This window comes from Nymphaea colorata, chromosome 8, assembly GCF_008831285.2.
Source record: "Nymphaea colorata isolate Beijing-Zhang1983 chromosome 8, ASM883128v2, whole genome shotgun sequence".
In the NCBI taxonomy this organism is placed as follows: Eukaryota; Viridiplantae; Streptophyta; class Magnoliopsida; order Nymphaeales; family Nymphaeaceae; genus Nymphaea; species Nymphaea colorata.
The window spans coordinates 2,348,758-2,371,201 of record NC_045145.1 but is presented as its reverse complement, the minus strand read 5'-3'; positions in this window follow the sequence as shown (position 1 = coordinate 2,371,201).

Sequence of the window (22,444 nt, the reverse complement as noted above, 5' to 3'; positions counted from 1 at the left end):
CAACCCCCCCCCTCTCTACGGATAAAGCAGAAGTGTATATATATATATATATGAGGTGAATCATTTGCCCAATCTGCCCATCGTTCAAACATGACCACGAATGCAATGTATAATAGTGTCCTGTGAAAGGCCAAAGGATGTGTCCTTCCAAACTTGAATAGAAAAATCCAAGAAGAGAGAAAAGAGAGAGCCACAAGCTCTCACTTTGCCCAGCACGTTTGTTTATATCCTTACACCTTTTTCAAGGCTATCCAAATTTATCAGATTGAGGACAATTTGGTGTGAGATTAATGCAAGCGTTATGTTGAGATGAAAATGGACCATGTTTCGATCGAATATTTTTTATCTGAATCTGTCACTTTATTTTCGTGAACTGAACGCTGCTGCCAACTGCCAAGTCGATGTCACCAAGATGAATGTAACACCATCCTTTCACTTCCTTCAGTTTAGGAGTTTAAAGCCTTGAAGAAAAATCAAAAGAAAAAAAGTAGCAAAGTGATTGGAACTATATGATGTGGAGATTTCGGGCTTTTTTTACCATTTTCTTAGAAATAGCATATTTTTTTTAAAAATGAACTCTTTACATTACCTTCACGCCCACACATACACACACATGTACACACTTATACATATTACTATATGTACTTAAGATCCAAAGAATGTTGATAAAAAATACACATCTCAAAGTATAACAGGACACGTCGTCACCATTCTAGCTACACACATAGTTGTCAAAATACCCTGCAGACCAAACATACACAAGCGCAGCTGCGCATGCACGATTAGTTCCTTAGATTATCTTTTCTAACCATGCCTCTCAACTTTCCTTTTTATACATTTAAAAATCTAAATATATGCATAATGTGCCAGAATTTTGAATAAAAAAATCATAAAAATTTGTTGGTCTAATTAAATTGAATTTTATGAGTAGAGAAAGCTACGAAATGTTAGGTTAAATTTTTGTAAAATTCAATTTAACTTCCAACGTTCATGATTATTTTAAAAAATCTACAATGTAAGCATTCTTAATCCATATGGTTGGATTAATAAAACTAGCTATTGTAATGCGTGAGATGTAAGAGACGGACATGCATGGCAACGTTCAGTCGATCACCCAAAGGGAGAATCAAAGTCTTTGTGGAACACATCCCCGAGCATGTAGGGCTTGCTCGTTCGATCGGCAGTTGCATGCCAACCATGTCTATGCAAAAAACTGAAGTGGAAGGAAACCGCGTTTTACTGCACAACAGATTAAATGCTCGAAGGCCACTTACAAACACTTCAAGAAAGTATGAATGTTATTCGTTAAGTCATGAATCACTTATCCTTATTTCTTCCGGATAGAGATGACAAGGTGAAGGAGGGAGGTAGGAATTTTTTTTAGGGAGGTCAACAAACTATAGTTTGAAATATTTAACAGAAACGAAAATATAAATTTTCAAGCTTTTATATAGGCTAAATGAATCTTTTTAGAATTATGTATAAATTTAAAAAATCTGTTCCCTGCCAGCCCACCTTTTACTCCGTCCCTGGGGAAGGTGTTATCCTATCAAAATCGGTGCCTTCGAAGGCGAGATGGTTTTCAGTGCAGAGACTTGTTGCATCAGGATTCAATAGAAATCAAGAAATGTTGGCATCAACTTATCAGATTCTTCGATGAACTTGCACCTATTCTGTGTTTTTGAAACTGAGCATTAGATGCTACCGATATCGTTTCTGCTTTTTGTATATAATTTTGGCCCTTTTGGGTTTGTGCAAAGCTCTCTGCTGTTGTTGATCGTGTCTTTCTTTTCTTTTTGTGTATGCGATTCTGTTTTGTCATTCAGTTGATGAAATGGAGTATGAAGATCTCCCAAAAACAATTTGTTTGTAGAACTCCCTCCTTTTTGGATATGTTGTTTAAGTTGATGTTATGTAATTAATGATGATAGTTTTGTTGGTTGTAGGTTTTAGATTGGCACATACACTTTTGGGTACCTTCTTGGTTACTTTGTAATCTTGTTGCAAGGTTTGGAGCGAGACGGCACAACCTGTCATTAGTATGTTCTTGTTTGTAATGGCAGGGTGTAGACAGCTGCCATCATTGTCGGTGAATATATATATACATATATATATATACACACACACACACACACACACACATATATATTCTAGATCAACTGTGAATGAAACTTAACAATAGCTTCACAATCAGTTTGTATTATAAAGGCTTTTCTTAAAACGAGGCTGATGTCTTGTGTTGTTGTCTTGTGCTATCAGATTGGATTCAAAGACATAGTCTTGTGCAGTACACATAAAAGGAAGGACATGTTTGCCCTTGTTTAAGTATGGAGCTTTGCTTTTTGATTTTCTCAAAAAGCATTTCTTACTAGGTTTTCTGGGTTTAGATTTTGAAGCAATCTTTTTACCCTTTTTCCTAGTAGGCTTCCTTTTCTCAGGATTATATCCATAATTCTGAGTTGTATAAATGTTTTTGCAAAAGGAATGGTCTCCTTTTAGCTGCTTTTGGATTTTAATTTCTGTACAGTTCTTTTTTAGAAATTTACAAATGTATCCTATCCTAAATGCACTATTTTGCATGAAGGGATGCAGATTCATGTCTCTGAAATAGATAGGCCAATAGTCCACTAGAAGAATTGGATCCAATTCAAGGGATAGGATTTTGTGACCACATCCCCGCTCAATTTGGTACGGAGCCATCTTAAGGTTCTATACTTAAATTTATGGTTAATCCAGTAAATCCTTCATTTAAGTATGGAAAAGTTCTTTGATAAAATAAAAGGAAAAAACATGCTTTTAGGATCCAGCGACTTGATCCAACTGTTTCTTTGCCAACTAGGCTGACGAATAGAGCTGCAGGTTACGACTTAGAAAGTAGCCACAACACAGTTGTTCCTGCAAGAGGAAAAGCTCTTGTTAGTACAGGTCTGGCCATAGTAGTTCCAAAGGGAACATATGGACAGATTGCATCTAGAAGTGGTCTAGCACTTAATTACTCAATCCTCGTAGGAGCAGGAGTAATTGATGCAGATTACAAGGTGAAGTAAAAACTCTCCTCTTTAACCATTCTGATAAAGATTTCTTTATCAAGAAAAGGGATAGGATTGCTCAGCTAATCCTACATAAAATATCTACTCCCAAAATTAGAGAAGTAGAAAAATTCAATGCCACGATCCGACAAGGAAAAGGTTTCGGATCCTCTAGAATTTGAAACTCAGAAATACCCTGAGTATTTGGAGTCCAGAACATACAAAATATTTTTGTATGCTCTAGAAGGCAACAAAAATTGGAGTTTTGCTGAGCCTAATAAAATCCAAGTAACAAATTGGATTCAAAATAGAGAAATTGGTAAGAGACACCAAGATCTCGTAACTTCATCTAAGGTTAATCATAATGGATAAGTTCGAGTATTTAGACCTTAGCCTACCACATAAACAATCTAACATTTCTCACAAATGTTATTTTCGAAAAACCTATCAACATGAGTTTCATAGCAATGAATCTCATTTTAACACAATAATTGATTTAATGATCTCTTTAGGTAAACACCTAAAAGAAAATGACAAATCAGATACAAGAGTATTTGATTCTATTGCAAGTTCTTTACAAAATAAAAACAAGTTATTAAGAGACCTAAATGGGAACTTGGATTACAAAAAATCCCAGGTTAATGATTTAATAAAATCATTAAATAAAGGTAAAACACCTAAAAGAAAATGACAAATCAGATACAAGAGTATTTGATTCTATTACAAGTTCTTTACAAAATAAAAACAAGTTATTAATAGACCTAAATGGAAACTTGGATTACCAAAAATCCCAATTTAATGATTTAATAAAATCATTAAATAAGTTTCCTAAATGCCAAACTCTCAATCTTCAAAAAAGAATAAAGTTAGTAGAAAATAATATGAATCACAAGTTTAGTGAAATAAACATTAAACTTGAAAAAATTAAAAACATGATAACCAACCTAGAAAAACTCGTCCTAAGTTAATGGAAGACGAAGCAACAATTAAACCTATTGCTATTAAAATTAAAACTAATGGTTTTAATGTTGCAAAAGGGTTTTATGCCTATTCTGGTCCAGGTGCATCCGACAAGGAATACCCCAAACTTTTTAACTTGGTAATTGGGTTATTATGTTATGTCCTTAAAAGACAAGAAGATCTTGAGACAAAATATAATAGGATTCTAGAAGAACTAAAAAAGCCTAAATCTAGTCCGGAACTTGAAAATCTTATCAAAAAATTTGATAAGATTAAGTTAAATTCTGGCCCATCTAGAAAAATCACACTAAGTGATAAATACTTAGTAATGAAAAGGAGAACTACAGAAGTAAAATGTGTAGAAACTAAATTAACTCCTGACAAAGGAAAAACTAAAATAAATGCAGATTTGTCAACAAGCAAATCTGGATAAAATTCTCTATCCTAAAGAATTAGGAGTAGAACAAAAAAGTCTGCATAAAAGTCTACCACAGAGAGATCTCATTGTCGTAGAGCATAGACATCTTTCATTAGTTGATACACGCGAACAATCTTCTTATTTTGGCCATACATTTGTTCTAAAATAACCCACATATCTTTCGCAGTCTTCTTACGAAGAATAAGGGGTTGAATTTCAAAACATATGGAATTGACAATCTAAGTTTTGACTTGGTTGTCCTCAAGAAACCAAGTATCCCAAGCAGCACTAGTCTCAATAGGTTCAACCTTCCTCCCATTAACATACGCAATCCTGCCCTGACCAGCAATCCCCATAATAATCGCAACAAACCATTGGAGGTAATTTTCTTTGGTCAGACGAATAGTTGTAACCTGAACAGGAATGTTTTCAGTTCTAGCAGCCCCAACCTCACTATGACCAGTATTTATAGTAGAAGAAGATGAATCCGCCATCCCAAAGCAATGATATAACCACCAACAACAAGGAGAGATGCCTGTGACACCCAGGCGCAACAACAATAACACAACTACAGTAGCGGAGGATAAAACAGTAAGAGATTACTTGCTGAAACGAGGAAGTTCGCCGCTGAGACTGGACAAAGCAGTAGGGCTGGCACCCGATAGGGTTGAGCGATGTTCCAGGCGATGGGTACTTAGGCAATGAAGGCAATGAAGTCAAATTTCACTGTCCAAATTTGACACATATTTTAACATAGATGTAGATATAATACAAATTTTTCTTGATTTTTTCACAAGTAACAAAGTTTTTAATATATTGTGCAATTATTTCTTGTCAGACATAATATTGATATTTTTAATATTAAATACAAAAAAGTTTGTATATAAAAAAATTATAAAAGGTCTGTTTCCTTGTGTCTTATTTAGGAAAAGAATAAAATTGAACTCAAAAATCAAGTATCGATTGTACATTAGGGCATCCTTGTATCATCAAGCTCAACGATAGACGTTGAAAGCAGCAATTTTCCAGTATTATATTATTTGTATATATAACAAAGCATCATAAGTATATTATGTTATAATATAGTACTATATGTTATGGGCATACTCAATGCCTTAATAGTTATAGTATATGTTATAACAAACATATACTATAAGTATACAAGGGCAATGTGAATTAATGTACATGTTGTACATTATAGTTATCACATATATATCCTATAATGTACAACTTATCCGTACCATTTATACCAGATTAGTACTATAATACAAAGGTGAACTCATACATTGTAGTTCATAAGTGAGGACCGTATGTTACTGGATTATAACATGCATGTTATAATATGTTATGCCTAGAAGTAGCTCATTGTGCACTAACATGGGTATATATTAAGGTTGTAATTACCTTACCATGCTGTGTACTATTATTATATTACCCTGTGTACATATGTTTTGGTAATAGTAATAACATTTTATATACATATAATCTTATGCTTGTTAATACCATATCGTAGGTGTTTAGTAAATATATATAATGGTATATATTTAGAGGTGTAGGTCTTAGGCATATACCCTTTATGTGGTGAAGTCCTTATCGTACTATAGTCATCATTACTATTTATATATTATAATGTAGTACATCAATACTAGATACGTGTATCACATGTATATTTAGTTTGTATATATTGAAATATGTTACCTTTATTATGCATGTATAATATATGTAACATGTAAATGTACATATATACATATATGTATGCACATGTTTTATTATATACATTATCTTATATATTTACATGATATATGCGTACGATATATATATATATATATATATTATATACATTATATACATATATATTATATATATATATATATATATATATATTATTGTCGAAATATGTATGTACATTTATATGTACACATTATATAATACATTTGTTATATAATGTATTTTTTAAATATTCTCCTACTATGTGTTGTATACACGTACATAATACTATACATGTTATAATGCGTATTACTATACATGTAATATATTATATGTATATAATATAAAAATTAGTCTGCAAAAAAAAACATTGCAAAGGGTGAAAGGTATAGTTTGTGATCAATCCCCAATGAGGTTGACAGATTATGATTAGAGAGTAGTGTAAGCTTATATTGTGTCTGTCTCCTCAGAGAACCTATCAGTGTAAAGATCATATGAACTATATATATATATTATAAGATACTGCTTATTGTCAGTATCCTTGTTAATAATATGATAGAGTACATGTATAGTACGTTTTCAAGTCCATCGGTTACACTACTAAGTATATATATGTAACCGGTTAGTTATTTACGGCACATACGTTCATGAACATTATTGGTGCATATTGTATGGTAGGACCTAAATCTAACCATATTATGTTATGGTATAGGGGTTATATATATATATATATATATATATATATGTATATATATACTATGTACATACCAGACCTAGCACTGTTGTTTTGAGCAATGCTGTAAAAGGCCAGGAATCGACGCAAGGAGTTGAGCCTCTCATGAGACGAGGCGAGGCGTTAATTGAAGCGTAAGCTTCATGGACAAATTTGTGAATTATATAATATTTATAAAACTACAATACTAAGCATATCAATAAAGAACAACACACAACGAATGCAAACCCTTAAATACCACCAATGCTTGGCGACGTGTACAGGAAATGGGGCGACGCATACAGGAAAGATAGAGCTCAATTAAAGAAGAAGGAAATACACGCAAGATATGAAGATCGGTACTAATTTGCAAACCACACAAATTCAGATACCATTTTGCAACAAAGCCATAAGGCAGGGGCTGTTTGGTGGAAAACAGATTTTCTTTTCGTTGTTAAATTTCTTCACCGTTTGCACTCAGCAACATATGCCGACAGACGGCATCTCTAGCCGCCAGAGAGCTGAGGCAGCGAGAGGGTGGCCATGGTCAGCACCAGCCATGGAGAGAAAGAGACTCAAAGAGGAACATATCATCCATGGAGAGAAAGAGATTCAAAGAAACTTACAGTTGCAAAGGATTTCTACATTGGGCGATGGCTCCAAACTTCCACCAGCCGCAGTTCCAGCCTCCAGCCTCTAGCAATTCCATAGTGTGCAGCAACGGTGGTTGAATTCACAGGTGATTTGGATTGAAAATAGGGGATTTAGGGATACAAACGTGGTTGATTAGGGGCTATGTGTGAAGTTTGACTATTTTTATTTAATTTTAATTTTTTTAATTAAAAAAACTAAACTGTCCATGAGGCGTACGCTTCTACCAAATGAGGCGCACAGGGACACGTGCGCCTCAACCCTAAGGTTTCATAATTAAAATATATGTAACATATATTATATTAGTAGCAGTGTTATTAATGTATAGGGGCACTACTGGACCATTATAAATGGCCATATGCACTATACATGTAGTGCAGAATAACTATTATATGTACGTATATAATAACAGTATTATATGTACGTCCAATATAACAATATATCATACAATAATAGTTACCCTGTTTAACTATACCTTACCATATGACCTTACCCATTATAAGAGGTTACCTATAACCCTTTGTATGACATGAGTGTTCATATTACCATTAGTGCCCTTAGCACAAACAATATATGTTACTACAATGGGCTTTTATGCAATATCATCAGCCATTGTTACCTGTATATCATGAGCTTATGGGAAAGTTGTACTATGATACCATGGTCATTGTTTGTACCTATCATTTGGGTTACAATATGTAACAACAACCCATACTGTACATTAATGACCATATGATAATATATATATATATATATATATATTATCATATGGTCATTAATGTACAGTAGCTGTATAGGTACCCTAATTGTATGTAATAGTATATAGTGCATATATACATATATGTGTATATGGATTATGTACAGCCATATAATAGTGCTTATCTCTATTGGCATCAACCCAATAGAAATAGGCACCATAGACTATAACAGATTACACTAGTTATACATGATATATTACATAGCGCAGGCTATATACGTTATTATGATAAGCCCATAATACAGTTAATCTTATACACTATACATATGGTAACAATAGTGGTATACCATACATATGAGATCATGCATAAGTTTGAAGATCAAATCTTATTCACTCACACATGTTTCTAGTTTTGCAAAGGACAGGTATTAGGTAATACTTCTTTTTGCTACTAAGATCTTCCAGGAGCGAAAGGTCAAGAAGGTCTCCAAATGATGAGACTTGGAGACAACATATTATGTCTATCTTGGTTTATAACATACACTGCCCTAGTAATCCCTTATCTTTTGAAGATGTAACTGTGTGAATTTGTTCTGCCAATTTTTTGGAAGTATGTGCAAGTTATTCCCATATATGTGTCATATGCACACACTTTAATAATGATGGTCTTAGATATTTACCATTTCGTTTAATGCAAATGTCACCATGCTTTTTCTTTAGTTGGGGTTATATATTTTTCTATTACGTAAGAGCCTTTTCATTGTTTACAGTCTCCTTGTTACTCTTGGGTATTAGGTTTATTGTGTCTTGACTCTTTTGATTTATCTTCCATCATTCTCAATGCCTACCTGATTGCACTAGTAGTTGTTTGCTATTAAGCTCTATGCACTTGCTGAACTCCTAGACCATCATGCTATGAGCACAATTGTTTGGCTCAAAAGGTGATTGTTCCAATTCGTGCCCCTTTACCTTGTCTTCTTTTATATCCTCTGCTTAGTTCTAAACATAATAATATGGTCTGCAACCTAAGGTTCCGTTTTTCTTTTTCCTGTTCAAAATTTCAGCAAGTTATTTTTTGACATGTGATCTAACTGATTTAGTATTAAATAATAAATGATTTTTCTGTCAGTATCTAACTCCATAGAGAACACTTGTAGTAACTACAATGTTATATTTGTTGTTTCTTAATGTCTACCCTTGTTGCATTTGGTGTCCAGTCAAGTGATGGCCAAACAAATAGTAAAATGTCAACAAGTTTTTGTTGTTGATAATGTGATATTACTTATTTACTACTCCTAAAAGGATTGCTTTCTGTGCCAATTTAGTTCTTCAATAGATAACACTGGCAGTGATTACACTGTTCTATTTCTTATTTCTCAATGTCTACTTTTTTTGTATGGATATCTAGTCAGGTGATGGCAAAACAACAAATAGACGTTTTAACAGCTTGTGCATGGCCGAGTTAGGTTCACTTTGTTAGGAGACATGTATATTAGTTTGTGTATATTGTTTGTCTTTTATTTTTGAGATTTTGGTTTGAATCCAATCCCATCCACGTATTACATGTATACACATTATGTAAGTACTCTTTCTTCATAAGGGCATTACTGTAATTGGTCAATTACTACGTTGCTCTTTTTATATAAGCAATGAAACAGAGCACCATTGCTTTCATTTGAATATATTTTGGCATCCCTTTCCTCTTCTCTCATTTCCTTGCTGTCAACATATTTGGAGCTCACATGGTACTAGAGCCATTTTGATCTTAGGATGGGGTGCTTTTCTAGAAGGTGTATCACAATGTCAACACATGTTCACATTCTTTGTATATTGTTGTTTTGATTATTTTGTATCCAATCTAGTCCTACATGTGTACACTTATGTAAATATCCATTCTTCATAAGGTTATTATGTTACTTGGCCAATTAGGGCAATGTTTTTTAATAAGTAAGAAATATAAAAATGTGATGTGTGCATGTGTTTTTATACCCATGGAAAAGTAAAATGTGCCTACCATTTTTATCTTTGGGGCTCACAGTGTGCCCCTCTTAAACAAAAAGATTACAACGGTATGCACAATTTTCTTCTCTTTTGGTTTTGCTGCCAATTTCTTGCTTTTGTTCTTGTTTCATTTATCGCAGTTCGGTCATTACTATTACAATCTAACCAAAGAAGCTATTGGACGAGCTCCAAATCATCAGTCTATAAAACATATCAGACAGATAGTCAGTGAAGACAACAAGATAGAATTTGCAAAGGCTCAGCTAAAACTGAAATCTCACGGCAATTTCACTGATGAGAAAAACCACTTAAAATTTGGAATCCAACTCGTTTTAAAATGAACAACCTGATAGTGAAAGGAGTGAACTCTTCTTTAGCTGTGAATCCTATTTAGGCTTTAAATCTTAGCTCCAAATTAATTTGGAAAGTTGGTGTGTTTGTTTCCTGCAAGCAAGATGAGCACTTGGTTCCACTCTTGTTTTAGCCCAAGTAAAGTCTAGTTCGGGAAAAGATTCCTTGTATGCCCAGCTTTATTGTAAAGTCGATTCATCATGAGCATGTTAAAACTGGAAGCACATGTTAAAATGCGTGGCTGGTGTGTGTGTATATATATATATATATATATATATATATATATATATCTATATATATATATATATATATATATATATATATATAGAGAGAGAGAGAGAGAGAGAGAGAGAGAGAGAGCACATTATATGTGTACATAAAGTATTCACTTATATGTATAAATGGAATACCTATATGTTTGTAGGAAGAATATAGTACACATATATATGTATAATATGTTATGCATATGTACATTTGTATATTTTATATATATATATATATATATATATATACATAATATTATATATATATAGAGAGAGAGAGAGAGATTGAAAACAACAGGTTATATCTGTACTAGGATGGTTTATTTTTTTTTTTGAAAAATTTTATGTCGTTAAAAACTACTGCTAAAGGTGCATTTGGCGACACTTGCTTGGCCACACTTTTTAGCGATAGAGTAGATTTTTTACAATAGTAAAATTCTAAAGACAAGAATTGATGATCGTGAAAGAGAAAGTACATGGCTGTCTGTCTTTTCTGTTTTATTATTTTCCAGTTTAATCACATTCAGTGGATAAGTATCAATTACATCCTTTCTGCAACTGACTATCATTCTGCCCAATTATGAATATCCTATGTTTAGTCTAACTTGTGGTGCATGGGTTACTTGTAAGTGTTACTTTTTGAGAGGCTCTCTACTGATAAAATGTGGTCTTGATTTTAAGTTACCGAGGTTGTATGGGAAGGAGAAATTGGGAAGATAATAAGGGCGCTATTGATGCTGCTATAATTGGTAAAGATATCAAAGATGAAAAGAATGGCGTTGAAAAGAGTACTGGAAATAGGTCAGCCATATTTGTTTTCTGAGCGTTATCATGTAGATGTTCAAGTTCCATAGTCTCTGTCAATCGGCTTCTGCCAAGGTCAGTGGAAGGTGGGGTTGGCTTTAAGCTGTTTTAGCTATCTATCTACATGTCATCAATCTGTTTGAAGCTGGTGTGTGGTTCTCTCTCTCTCTCTCTCTCTCTCTCTCTCTCTCTCTCTCTATATATATATATATATATATATATATATATATATATATATATATATATATATATATATATATATATATGTGTGTGTGTGTGTGTGTGTGTGTGTGTATATAGTTGGAAATTTATTTAATTTTTTGGTTTGAATTATTTGTGCTATATATCTATATAGATACATGGACATTTATGTATGACATCTACGATACATATATAATACATATATGTATATATATATAATATATTAAGACAGAACACGTATATAACATACACACATGGCATGTATATGTACTATATAACAAATATGTAATGAATATATATATATATATATATATATATATATATATATATATATATATATATATATATATATATATATATATATATATATATATATATATATATATATATATATATATATATATTACGTGCATATCTATATCGTATGTAAATTATAACATGCATGTGTTACTATAAAACATATATATATGTGTGCATGTACAGATGTACACATATAATATGTATATATAATTATATATATACACACACACACACATGTAACATTATATTATGCATATTGTTGATGTGAGAGAAGAAAAAACGTAATTTCTATATTCAATCTCTTACCCTAACCCTTACTTAAGGGAGAATTAGGGTAAACAACATAATTACTATGAAAACCAGAAAGTTATCTAAAATTATTAAAGAGGGGTCAGGTTTTTCAATATTCAAAAACCTGACTCATTGTCAACACTCCCCCTCAAGCTGGAGCATAGATATCTACCATGCTCAGCTTGTTACAACACTTTGAAAACTCACTAATTGCAAGAGCTTTAGTAAAGATATCAGCATTTTGTTCCTCAGAGACCACATGAGTGGTAGAGATCACTCCTCCTTGAACTAAATCACGAATGTAATGACAGTCTACTTCAATGTGCTTAGTTCTTTCATGGAAGATCGGGTTGTTTGCAATATAGGTGGCTGCCCTGTTATCACAAAACATTGTCATAGGTAGTTGAACTGGAATGTCTAGGCTTTCGAGCATTGATTTAACCCATGTTAATTCAGCTGTTGTTTGGGCCATAGCCCTATATTCTGACTCTGCATTAGACCGTGAGACCACATTTTGTTTCTTGCCCCTCCAAGATATAAGTTTTTCTCCTACAAAAATGCAAAACCCAGTAGTGGATTTTCTATCTTCAATAGATCCTGCGTAGTCTGCATCACTGTAGGCTTGGACATCTAATGTTTTCCCTTTCTTGAATAGTAGTCCTTTGCTAGGAGAAGATTTTGAGTATTTGAGTATCATCTATGCAGCTTCCCAATGAACCTTCCTTGGTTTCTTCATAAACTGACTCAGCTTTCCCACAGCAAAGCTAATATCCGGTCTTGTAACTGTCACATAAAGAAGCTTTCAAATCAAAGATCTGTACGTCTTAGAATCTACATGCTCTGCCTGCTCATCATGTAAATGCAATCGTGGATGCATGGGAATGGTGGTAGGTTTTGCTCCCAACATTCATGTTTCTTGTAATAAGTCAAAAATGTATTTTCTTTGAGAGAGGACCATTCCTTCCTTACCACGAGCCACTTCTATCCCAAGAAAATATCTCAACTGTCCAAGGTCTTTTGTGACAAAATGCTTTTGAAGAAATGCTTTGGTCTCAGATATACCTTGTTTATAGCTGCCCGCCAATATAATATCATCAACATATATTGCCAAGATAACCATTCCCAATGCTCCCTTCTTAACAAACACTGAATGATCAAGAAGTGACCTCTGGAATCCACTCTGTGAGACAATATCAGATAGTTTATGAAACCACGCACGGGGACTTTGTTTCAGTCCATATATGGCCTTTCTCAATTTGCACACCTTCCCACACTCCCCCTGAATCTCGAAGCTAGGTGGTTGTTGCATATAAACTGTCTCCTCAAGATCGCCATACATGAACACATTTTTAACATCCAATTGATGCATATGCCAGTAATAGTGAACTGCAAGAGAAATCAAGAGACGAATGGTCCCTAACCGAGCAACTGGTGAGAAGGTGTCAAAGAAATTAATACCATATGTCTGAGTATATCCTTTTGCAACCAGCCGAGCTTTATAGCGTTCAAGAGTTCCATCTGCATGGTATTTTACAGTAAATACACATTTAGAGCCCACAATATCACAACCTGAAGGTAGATCAACCAGGTCCCACGTGTGGCGTTCCTGTAAAGTATGTATTTCCTCTTCCATAACCCGGCGCCAATTAGGGTCTAGTAATGCTTGCTGATGACAAGTCGGAGTAGTATAAGTAGATAGAGCATGAATGAATTGTTGCACCTTGTCACTTACGTATGCAGAAGTCACGTACTGTGAAATGGGATGAATGGTGCACTGACGTTTATCCTTCCTCAAGGCAATAGGGAGATCCTGCGAGTCAGAGATAACTGGAGGTGAGGAATCAGGTACACTTACCTCAGGAGAGGATGATGGAGGAGAGCCATGTGAGAGTCCCTGTCGACGAGAGTAGACTAAAGGAGGATTTGAAAAACGACTCCGGGTGGGAGATGGACTCGGAAGGGACATAAGTGGGAAAGGTGGGATTGGCAAAGGACATTGAGGGAGATTTTCAAAGCAAGAAGTAGGTGGTTGTGGGTAATATGAATGAGACTCAAAGAATGTGATGTCGCACTGACATACTCTTTCTGGGTGAGGGGTTCAAAACATTTGTAGCCTCGTCGGTTTTTGGGATAACCAATGAAGATACATTTTTGGGTTTGGGCAGCAAGTTTATCTCGCTTTGGTCCAAGAATATGGACAAAGCATGTGCATCCAAATACACGAGGTGGAGTTTGAAATAATGGACGATCAGGATAAAGCATTTGAATTGGAATTTTGTTACGTATAGATGAGGATGGTAGGCGATTAATGAGGTAACACATAGTTAATATTGCATCCCCCAAAAAATAAGATGGTACATGGCTCTGTATCCTGAGTGTACGAGCGACTTCCAACAAATGTCTGTGCTTTCTCTCTGCAGCACCATTCTGTTGCGAGGTATGTGGACAAGTAAATTAAGGAACAATTCCATGGTTTGAGTAAAATTGTAAAAGGTTGGACGATTTGAATTCCAGAGCATTGTCAGTGCGAACAGCCTTAACAGAAAGTCCAAATTGAGTCTTTATTTCAATAATAAAATTTTGAAGGATACATATAGCAGCAGTCCGTTCCTTCAAAAGGAAAACCCAACTAACACGAGAAAAATCATCCACTACTACCAGATAATACGAAAATTTAGAACGGCTAGCAGTACAGCTAGGCCCCCACACATCGACATGAAGTAAATCAAACAGACTATGACTTGCAAGACTTAGACTCGATGGAAAACTATTCCTAGTGTGTTTCCCAAGTTGACAGGCTTCACACTGGAGTGACTCTGACACCGAAAGCTGAGGAAACAAGCAACAAAGTTTCGACACTGATGGATGCCCAAGTTTGAGATGCCACTGAAGATAGGTAGGTTTGGATGGGACTGATGTAGCAGCTGTGTCCACGGCCTCAGACAGAAAGTAAACTCCCCTTTGTTCATGGCCTCCACCAATCATCCTCCCAGTCTACAACTCCTGAAACCAACACGAACTAGGGTAAAAAATGACTCTACAATTCAAATCATGAGTCAGCCCTTTAACTGAGAGAAGGTGAGTAGGAAAATCAGGAGCAAACAACACATTATTCACAGTTAAACATTCTGAAATTTTCACACTGCCCCAACCAACAATGGGAGAGAATCTCCCATCTGCAAGCTTCACCTGTCTAGGTTGAGGAAAATGGTGAAGCATAGTGAATAAATTTGGTTGACTGCAGAAGTGCTTGGAGGCTCCAGAATCAACAATCCATGACATACTTGGATCTTGGTTCTGCATAGTGGTGGAAAAAGCATAATCACCCACAACCATAGATGTTAAGGTGGAAAAGGAGCCTTTCTGAGCAAGAAATTGTTCATACTCAGATTTGCTAATACTAACAGTGACATTTTCAACAGCTGGTTCTGTAGTATCATCTTCAACATGTGAGGCTTTTGGGAAATGAGAAGAACCCTTGATCTGTGATGACTCAGAGCCTCGCATCATTGGCCGACTAGTTTATTCCACAGAACATGCACTGAAATCTACCACGTCCACCTCCTGGACCTCGACCACCTCTCCCTCTATAGAAGCCTTGTCCTCGAGTTCCTGAGATGGCTAAGGCCTACCCACGGCCTCTTGGAATGGCTAATGCTGAAGAGGGTGCATCAGCTGAGGATGGAGTAAGTGTCACCGCCAGAGGACTAAGCCTATTATAGGCTTCAACAAGGTCTGGAATTTTGGCCCCAGTCAACATTTGGGCTTTTGCCACTACAAACTTAGGAGATAACCCAGCTAAAAATTTGGCCACCATGTGTTGCTCAAAGTGAGTTTTGTAGCATGATTGACTAGGGGGACGTAGAGCTTTTAGTCTCTCATAGGCTGATTTGACTGACGCAAAGTATTGGGCCAGATCTGAATCACCTTGTTGGAGCTTGAGAAGATCTTCTTCAACCTGTAAAATTTTGCTCATATTCTTATCATGGGAGTAAGTTTGCTTCAGAAATTCCCACATCTGTTTGGCAGAGGTATAATATGCAATTGTAGGAGTGATGTGTGCCTGCACGCTATTCATAATCCACCCCATAACAATATTGTTATCTTCCTCCCATGTAGAATATTTTTCAGACGTAGTTAGAGGTTCCTCTTCTTCAATAACATATTTTTTTTTGTGCCCCTTAACGGACATCATAAAGACACGAGACCAAATTTCATAATTTGTGCCATCCAACTTCACCGTCGACCCAAATGAAAGAAGACTCCCAGAACTTTTATGGTCTTTTTGCATATCAGTAATAGTATTTCTCTGCTCCATATTTAAGATCAAAACAGAATATATATACTCACTTTATATGGACAAAAATGATATGTGCGTGCAGGCAAGGAAGAAAAAATCACAGAATTTCCCTTGGTTCCCTAGACGTTATTAACATAGGCAGCAGTCACCCTTTCCACACGACCCTTAACAGACAAAAGAGATTTTTGCTGACAATGACTGCTGCAAAGAAAAGACTTATAGATGACTACTGCCCCAAGACTACCGCTGCTTCTGTTGTTCCCACATCAACCTCTCAAACAGCAAGTCCACCTCTTGCTGTTCCACAATCACAACAGGTCATTCCCACGATCAGCAACAAGTCTCTATGAACAGCAGCAATCTCCAGCACTTGTTGTTCTACCATCAGCCGTGTCAGACAACCATCTCTAGCAAGGTCAGCCTTCTCCATGAGAGAAAAAAAAAGAAACTGTTGCACAGGTTCCACCAATAGAGATTGCTGTACACGTTCCACCAATGGAGTCTGATCACCCGTTCCACATGGGCGTGATCAGACTCCACCAACCAGCGAGCGGGAGAAAGAGGAAAGAAGAAGAAGGATAAGAGAAGAAAGAGGAAGAAGAGGAAGACGATAGAGGAGAGAAGGAGGTCTGACAGTTACCGGAAAGAGATTCGCCGAAAGTCTGCCAGTCGCCGGAAAATAGATGGGATCATGCCACCGCCGCTGGCTCTGATACCATGTTGACGTGAGAGAAGAAAAAACGTAATTTCTATATTCAATCTCTTACCCTAACCCTTACTTAAGGGAGAATTAGGGTAAACAACATAATTACAATGAAAACCAAAAAGTTATCTAAAATTATTAAAGAGGGGTCAGGTTCTTTAATATTCAAAAACCTGCCTCATTGTCAACACATATATTGTAATACATACATGTAATATATTGTGTATATAATGTGTAAATATAGTTGTATGTATATGATATTATACTATATGACATAAATAGGTATAGTTATATATATATATATATAACAATTATAGTTGTATATATGTGTATTACATAAATACTATATATAATTGTATATAATGTATATGTAACATCATAATTGTAGTATATAATATATAACTTAATGATATATATATATATATATATATATATATATATATATATATATATATGTCACCACGGTACCGGTATGGGTACGAGAAAATAGGTACGGGTAAGGGTATGGCATTTTTGCAAATCATGGTATGGGTACGGTGTATTTTTTATATGATAATATTAATTTTTTAGTTAATTAAAATACCATTTCATAAAAAAACATAAAATTATCCCCTACTAAAATAAAGAAAATGATGCTCATGGAGTGCATTATTAATGGTTTCTATGAATTTCATTTTATGCTATCAAACTAAGAAAAAAGTTTTTAAAAATCTTTATCCATTCACATCGCACACTCAGCATTTTTGAGCGGGCAATAATTCGACTTTTGAAAACATCTTTTGAATCTTTCGAACGGGCAGTAACTTTCCTTCCCCTTTCTCCTTCTATTCTTTCCCTTTCTTGCTGCTTCTTCTTTCCCCGCTCTCCTCCCCTGCTCCTTCCTCTCCCCTCGTCCTTTCTTCTCCCCGGTCGAACGAAGAAACAGAAGCCGAGAAGGAGAACCGCAGAAGACGAGGGGAGAAGGAAAGACTACTGAAGGCAGCTCTTTCCTCTCCCCTCGTCCTTTCTTCTTCCCCTTTACAAAACTCGTCCCTTCTTCTCCTCTTTCTCCTCGTCCTTTCTTTTCCCCACTCTCCTCCCTTGCTCTTTCCTCGCCCCTCGTTCTTTCTTCTGTCCCCACTCTCCTCCCTTGCTCTTTCCTCTCCCCTCGTCATTTCTTCTTTTCCCTGCTCTCCTGCCTTGCTCTTTCCTCTCCCCTCGTCATTTCTTCTTTTCCCCGCTCTCCACCCTTTACCGCTTAGGTTTTCACTTTTCTTTTTTTTGTTTGGATATGGTTTGGATCTGGTTCCGACCCGAAACCAGATCCAAACTTACCACCATGTACCAACGTACCGGTACGGCGTACCATGGTGACATATATATATATATATATATATATATATATCAAAATAATATATTCGACGTACATGATATATTTATATTTATAATATTCATATACGTTAACATATAACATGAATGTTTCACTATGTACATATGATGTAATATATGAGATATATAATTATTATATATGACATATACTATACATTATTACCCATGTAATACAATATATATGTATAATACATGTTACAAATTTTATTTAATAGTTATAATTACATATATAATAATATACGTATATACACCTATATTATATTATATATTATACATTAATAATTTGTATGCATAATTAATAAACTGTATGTATGTATATGTACATGTGTATATGTACATATATAACAATATATACAATATACATTATGTAATACATACATACATACATATATATATATATATATATATATATATATATATATATATATATATATATATATATATATATGATGTACATATAATATACATTATAATATGTATGTACGATATATATATACGATATATATGTTATATTACGTATATATAATATACATATGACATATATCACATGCATATCATGTATAATATACATGTATATTATATATATTATGTGAAATATAACGTATATGTACAAGTATGTACTTGTGTATAATATAATATGTTGTAATTATAACATATTATGTAATGTACAATATGTATATATAATGTTACATATTATATACAATTATACTATATTATATGACACATATTATTTAATATATTATGTATCTACATGTATGATTATATATATATATATGCTATGCCACTTTATCTCATTGCAAGTTGACCTATCTTTATGTCTTATACTATACGTATATACACATAATTAATTTTATATTATACATAAATAATATGTATGCATAATTAATAAACGGTATCTATGTATATGTATATGTTGTAAAATGTTTCACATACAACATATATTGCATATATATTGTACAATGTAGACATATGTATTATAATATGTACATATTATCATGTACAATGTAATATATAATGTACTACATTATATATGCATAACATATATAATGCAACATAGAATGTTATTATGTAGATATAGTTACGTACCCGTATATACAATGTGTGTGTGTGTGTATGATACTTAAGTTTCTATCGACATGATCGAAAAAATATATGAACCAAAACACACAGAAAGATTACAGGCCCAAAAGGTTGCTCAACTGCTCAAGGAATCCATCTGTTTACTACTTCAACGGACTCAAACATCCACAGTCATAGTGAGCAGTCTTCTGGGTCTTTTTCTTTTCCTTTTTTTTATTATTTTATTTGGGTTGATCAGAATGAGGCATATAATAACAGTCTTTGCACGATAGAGCTATTTATGTGGGGCCAAATACAAAATTTTTACTTCTTAGTGATTACTTGAACTTATAACATGCTTGCTTCACTCCATGTGTTTTCCTCCACTATGTGTTTTATCATTTATTTTGAAAATGTATTTATGTGAATGTAGCTTCTTAATTCCTGCAATTGGACTAATTTCAACCACATATAAGTGGGGTTGTTTTTAAAATCCACAGGTGCTATCCGTAGAAGTTCCAAAAGTGAATCAACAAGTTAAGAGAGGATTAGGAATAACCATAGTAGATTCATGGTGCCAAACGTTCTTATAGTTTTAGGAAATTGCTTGTTTTTCACATGAAAAAGCTACTATCTCAGCTTATACCACTGCATATATGGTCAGCCTATTGAAGATGCAAGGTAACTTTATGTGTCTGTTTTTAGTTTTATCTTTTCAGTCTTACCTTCTAAAAAACATAGGGTGGAATCGCCTGGGTGCTCAGGGAGGAGGGCTTGTAGGACCTAAATATAACCATATTATGTTACTGTATAGGAGTTATATATATATATATATATATTGTTTTGAGCAATGTTGTAAAAGGCCCGAAATCGACGCAAGGAGTTGAGCCTCTCATGAGACGAGGCGAGGCATTAATTGAAGCGTAAGCTTCATGGACAAATTTGTGAATTATATAATATTTATAAAACTACAATACTAAGCATATCAATAAAGAACAACACACAACGAATGCAAACCCTTAAGTACCACCAATGCTTGGCGACGTGTACAGGAAATGGGGCGACGCATACAGGAAAGATAGAGCTCGATTAAAGAAGAAGGAAATACACCCAAGATATGAAGATCGGTACTAATTTGCAAACCACACAAATTCAGATACCATTTTGCAACAAAGCCATAAGGCAGGGGCTCTTTGGCGGAAAACCTATTTTCTTTTCGTTGTAAAATTTATTCACCATTTGCACTCAGCAACATACACCGACAGACGGCATCTCTGGCCGCCAGAGAGCTGAGGGAGTGAGAGGGTGGCCATGGTCAGCCCTAGCCATGGAGAGAAAGAGACTCAAAGAGGAACATATCATCCATGGAGAGAAAGAGATTGAAAGAAACTTAAAGTTGCAAAGGATTTCTGATGTTGGGCGATGGCTCCAAATTTCCACCAGCCGCAGTTCTAGCATCCAGCCTCTAGCAATTTCACAGTGTGCAGCAACGGTGGTTGAATTTCACAGGTGATTTGGATTGAAAATAGGGGATTTATGGATACAAACGTGGTTAATTAGGGGCTACGTGTGAAGTTTTACTATTTTTATTTAATTTTAATTTTTTTAATTAAAAAAACTAAACTGTCCATGAGGCGTACGCTTCTACCAAGTGAGGCGCACAGGGACGCATGCGCCTCAACCCTAAGGTTTCATAATTAAAATATATGTAACATATATTATATTAGTAGCAGTGTTCTTAATGTATAGGGGCACTACTGGACCATTATAAATGGCCATATGCACTATACATGTATTGCATAATAACTATTATATGTACGTATATAATAACAGTATTATATGTACGTCCAATGTAACAATATATCATACAATAATAGTTACCCTGTTTAACTATACCTTACCATATGACCTTACCCATTGTAAGAGGTTACCAATAACCCTTTGTATGACATGAGTGTTCATATTACCAGTAGTGCCCTTAGCACAAACAATATAGGTTACTACAATGGGCATTTATGCAATATCATCAGCCATTGTTACTTGTATATCATGAGCTTATGGGAAAGTTGTACTATGATACCATAAAGATTAACATGGTCATTGTTTGTACCTATCATTTGGGTTACAATATGTAACAACAACCCATACTGTACATTAATGACCATATGATAATATATATATATATATATATATACAGCTGTATGGGTACCCTAATTGTATGTAATAGTATATAGTGCATATATATATATATATATATATATATATATATATATATATATATATATATATATATATATATATATATATATACAGCTGTATGGGTACCCTAATTGTATGTAATAGTATATAGTGCATATATACATATATGTGTATATGGATTATGTACAGCCATATAATAGTGCTTATCTCTATTGGCATCAAACCAATAGAAATAGGCACCATAGACTATAACAGATTACACTAGTTATACATGATATATTACATAGTGCAGGTTATATGCGTTATTATGATAAGCCCATAATACAGTTAATGTTATACACTATATATATGTTAACAATAGTGGTATACCATACATATGAGATCATGCATAAGTTTGAAGATCAATTCTTATTCACTCACACATGTTTCT